Here is a 5,464-nt window from a genome sequence, read left to right as displayed (position 1 = left end):
TCAGCCTCGCTGACGAGGCTGATAGTGTTCATGCTGCAATTCCTATTTTGGCCACCAGATGGCAGCCGAGGATAAAAAATGAGCAAGTCTTAGTTCAAGACCCATTTAAAAAATCCCTGATAGTACAAAATTAAAAAACATCATTTATAGGCTCATATATGAGTTTCAAAATCATCACAAAAAATAAAAAAGTTAAAATATACTGTATATCAAAAAATATAAACGTTTAAATCCCCCCCCCTTTCCATTTAATTAAAAAATAACTAACAATAAATATAAACATCATGGGTATCACAGCGACCAAAAACGCCAATATTTAAAAAAAATATTAAATTTCCAATGCGGCGAATGGCGTAATGGAAAAAAGGGTCAAAATGGCCGATTTGCTATTTTTTCATTGCTTCTCTTACCCAAAAAAATAAAAAATAAAGTTATCAAAAAGTCACTCACATTCTAAAATGGTATCAATAAAAACTACGGATTATCCCGCAATAAAAATGAGCCCCTAAACAGCGCAGTAGACAAGTATAAAAAAGTTATGGGGGGGGGGGGGGGGCAGAATATAGTGATGTAAAAAAATTAGTTTTTTTTCCCTCAAAGTTTAAATTTATTTTTACCCTATTTAGACATATAAAATCTATACATATGGGATATTGTTGTAATCATGCTGATCCAGAGAATGAAGGGCATGGGTCAGGCTTTCTGGCTCAGGGCATAAGTAAAGATATATTTAATCTAGAAGCCAATCAGGTTTTTTCACAACAGGCAATCCCCTTAAATAGTACGGACATACTGACAGGTTTCAAAAATCTTAGCAAAACATATAAGCAGTATTACCGATCCTGGTGGGAAATAGCCAGTCTTGAGACGTATTTAAGTCAAAAAATTGTATATAGGGGTCTGAGAAACACCTTAAGACCCAACATCCACACTGAAGACCTTGAATACGTCAAGGGATGGGATGAGATACAGACTGAAAGTTCTTTGAGACTCATGAGATATATGGTCGAATATGAAAAGCGTAATTTTGAACGGACAGTGGAACAACTGAATCAGGAGGTGAAGGAGATACTTACCTTCGAACAGCACCCTGATTTCAAAAATCAGGAAGTGAGATTACAGAAGAGCCTTGAAATCCTAAAAGAGGAAATAAAAGAAAGAAAACATAGAAAGTATATTCGTGATAAGTTGGACTTTGATAATAATCGAATATATAATTGGAAAAATAAACAGAACTACCCGTTAAGAAATACGAGATACACTGATTACTCTGAATCTGATACATCTGGTACCGAAAGTGTAAATAATCAAGACCCCAGAAATAGGGGCGGTACAAAGAGAAAAGTGAGATACAACAGATTCAGAGACCAGAAAAAAACTGGTAATCCAAAAGAAAAGGGATCAGAATGTGTACAACCACAATTAAGTGGGGCATCATCTTTCTTGGGTGGTTTTGCTTTTTCAAATATGAATATGGGAAGTCAGAACAAGACGGCTATGGGTATCTCAGTGAGGCCCAAAACGTCTTTGGATATCTCTACCCCCCTGGAGACAACATTAATAACATCAGGACAAATGGGTGCAAGTGGGATAAATCCCGGAACACAGCAAAATCAGAGTCAAACTGCGACAACACAACCCAACATCTTTGCTGTACCACCCATAGCCCCTCTTTTTTTAGGACACAACAGTGCCCAACCGAGGGACAGGGAGAAATGGGGATACAGCACAAAATAGATCGGAAGGAAAGCGACAACTCCACCCAGATTATAAACCTTTCAAGACACTTATTGTCAATAGCACAAGTCACTTTATTAAAAAAAGGCCTAACATTCACACCAGTACCTAAATTTGATAAATTTAGCTGGATTAAAGATATAAACCTTTTTGCACGAAAATTGGCACTGCACAAGCAATTTTCCAGCGCAAATATAGAGACTGGAAAATTGATCCAAAAGGAACAACAAACCCTAGAAATATTGGAGAGTCTACATCTGGAGAGTGAGGGCTATAATGTGGATATCACTCTTCCATTGACAGACCTGAAACCTAGATCCAAATGGACACCTCCCTTCTCACAATTCCAAAAGATCGAGACATTTGTTCATTTGGTTTCCCAGGATATAAATAATTTAAAAGTAATTAAGGATGTAAATCCTGGAAATTTAACAGAGGAAGAAATTAATGCGTTGAATGAACTGAGAACCAACAAAGAAATAGTTATCAAACCTAGTGATAAGGGAGGGAATATAGTTATTCAGGATAGGAAAGAATATGAAGAAATGGTGAACAGGTTGCTAATGGATGAGGAAATTTATCAAATCTTACATGAAAATCCCACTAGGAAATATCTGGAAGATCTAAAAGAGATCTTGAAGTCAGCTAAAGACAATAGTCTTATATCTAAAGACGAGTTTGACTTCCTATACAACAAGAATCCCACAATCCCCACCTTTTATGCACTACCAAAGGTGCACAAAGGAAAGAATCCAATACCTGGGCGCCCGATAGTCTCTGGCAATGATTCTCTAAGCCAGCCGTCTAGTGAATATGTGGATGAAATATTGAGACCTTTTGTGTCATCTCTACCGTCGTATATAAAAGATACGACTGATGTTCTAGCCAAAATTAGGGGTATCTCTTTATCTTCATCCACATATTTGGCGAGCCTGGATGTGGAAGCTCTTTATAGCAATATTGACCACACATTGGGCCTAGAGGCTATAAAATATTTTTTGGATACCAAAAGTACCACATTCCATGAACACAATGAGTTTATACTATGTTTATTGAAATTCATTTTAAGTCACAACTATTTTCTCTGTAGCGGTGCCTTTTATCAGCAGATGAAAGGTACCGCGATGGGGACACCATGTGCACCGACTTTCGCAAATTTATTTCTGGGATGGTGGGAGGACACTTTAGTATTCACGGAGAAAATGGCCAAATTCACTGATCACATTTTGTTTTGGGGGAGGTTTATCGACGATGTTCTGTTGTTTTGGGATGGAGATAAAGAACTATTCCATACTTTTGTTGCCACTTTGAACCATAATAAAATAGGTATGCATTTCACATTTGAAATACATCTGAATCAAATTTGTTTTTTGGATTTAAAAATCCAAAAAGACTCGGAAGGCCAAGTTCTAACTGATATTTTTAGGAAACCTACAGCGACCAATAGCCTCCTGCATTGGACGAGCTGGCACCCGGTAGCCTTGAAGAGAGGTATACCAGTAGGACAATACTTAAGAGCTAAGAGAAACTGTACAACGGAGGACTCTTTTAAAAAGGAGGCTGGTGACCTCTATAAAAGATTCAGGAATAGAGGCTACCCTGGGAAATGCCTAAAAAGGGCCTATAATCGTGTCAAGAACATTAAGAGGGAAGAACTTTTATCGCATGAGCATAAAAAGAAAAATGAAGAAAAGAAGATAAGATGTATTGGTACATATGACTGCAATAACCAACAAATAATGAAAATTTTGAAAAAACACTGGAGGATACTTACCAGCGATGATGAACTGAGATCTGTTCTGTCATCATATCCCAGTGTGACGTACAGGAGGGGACAAAATTTGAAGGATAAATTGGTTCATAGCTTCCTGCCTACAAATGAAACAATAAACAAAACTTGGTTAAAATCCAGTATTGTTGGCTCCTTCCCATGTGGGAATTGTACTTTTTGTAAGTACCTACCCAAAGTAAAAAAATTCAGAAACCCCTCAGACGGACGTGAATATACAATAAGAGAATATTTCAATTGCCGCAGTAGCGGAATCATCTATATTGCATCATGTAATTGCCCAAAACTGTATGTGGGCAAAACCACACAGGAATTAAGGCGGAGAATATCCGGACATATCAGTGCAATAAATACAGGGAAAGACACCTCTCTATATAGGCACATTACATATGCCCATGGGGGAAATATTGAAGTCCTAAAATTTTGGGGTCTGACAAAAAAGACGTTGGGACCTAGGAGTGAAAATCTGGACACCAAACTTTTACAAGAAGAAGCCAGATGGATTCAAAGGTTACAAACCCTAAGTCCAGTAGGTCTAAATGAGGGCTTTTCATATACAGCCTTCATTTAATGTCATAGCGCATTGAATACTAATAATAAACTTATTTTGTTAATGACAAATTAAAATAACATAAAGGAGAAGAAATGAAGATTAGTGATACCCTTAAAATTCCCAGAAATTTACCCACCAACCCTTATTTTTATATAATAAATTCTACCCATTATTTTTTGGCTCAAGTATTAATGATACAATATATAAACAAAAATAATATTAATGATAATAAAAATAAAAAAACAAATGGAATCAATCAAGATCAAATATTATTATTAGGTATAAAACCAATATAATATATAAATTCCCAGAAATTTACCAACCAACCCTTTTTTTTTTTTATATAATTAAATCTACCCATTAATTTTTGGTTCAAGTATTAATGACACAATATATAAACAAAAATAATAATAATGATAATAATAAAAATAATAAAAAAATAAATGGAATCAATCAAGATCAAATATTATTATTAGGTATAAAACCAATATAATATATAAATGGAAGAAAAAACAAATAAAAAATAAAGGGGAGGATGAAACTATCAGGGAGGCGATGATAGATCCCTAAAAGAGGGACCACATATAATAAGAATTCACTCAATAAAACCATAGACTATATATATATATCAAAAAAATAAAAAAAATAAAAATAAAATAAAAACCAAAAAATATGAATAATTAAACAAATATAAAAAATAAGAAATATATAAATATATAATATAATAAAATAAGCTTGATTACTAAAATCGAAATTGAAATCTATGGGAGGAGTGTATACCTATTCTCCATATCATCCCCCCCCCCCCCCTCTTCCTCATCTCAAAAAATACTCATTCACCCTGAACCCAATTTGGTAGATCTATTTAATTATAGCCATTTAAAAATTTAAAAATGAAAATCGGGTAATAACTACTATCTGTATACTGAGTAATGAGCGCTTACATAAAAAATTAAGTATTGTAAAAATCGAATGGTCCATGTGGTGAATCTTGTATGATTGTCTACTATATTAGATATCTATCGTACACATGTAAACATTACCTGACGTCGTCAAGAGGAGACCGGACGTCATCACCTGGAGACCGAAAAGGAGAAGCGCCCAGTTTACACGTCATGCAGCTGAAACCTGACCGGGCCACACGTGTAGACGGGATTGGCTACATGGCTCCGGGGGGTGGGACTCTGGAAGGCATAAAGGGAGGCCACAGTGAGCGCGCGCACACATATACCCCGCATCCCCTGACGAAGCCGCAACAGCGGCGAAACATGTCGGGAGGGGTGTAGTTATGTGATGTCGGTTTTAGGCAGTTTGTGAGGAAATAAGAGGAGTCTTTCACGCTGAGATACAGACTTTATATAAAAGCATATAGTGGCAGATTGTGA

At 35.9% G+C, this 5,464-nt stretch overlaps 1 long non-coding RNA gene across 1 annotated transcript; it reads right to left on the bottom strand.

The window, feature by feature from the left end:
* Positions 1-1,045: 1,045 nt before the first annotated feature.
* On the bottom strand, positions 1,046-5,260 carry LOC122938467. The gene is made up of 3 exons (XR_006390026.1): positions 5,123-5,260; positions 3,512-3,609; positions 1,046-1,137 (listed from the first exon to the last, which is right to left on the bottom strand). It is a non-coding gene; the product is annotated as an uncharacterized LOC122938467 (long non-coding RNA).
* Between the last annotated feature and the right edge of the window lie 204 nt (positions 5,261-5,464).

This window comes from Bufo gargarizans, chromosome 1 (genome assembly GCF_014858855.1).
Source record: "Bufo gargarizans isolate SCDJY-AF-19 chromosome 1, ASM1485885v1, whole genome shotgun sequence".
Taxonomy (NCBI): domain Eukaryota; kingdom Metazoa; phylum Chordata; class Amphibia; order Anura; family Bufonidae; genus Bufo; species Bufo gargarizans.
Note: the sequence above shows the minus strand (reverse complement) of the source record. Positions and strands in the feature narration are given on the sequence as shown.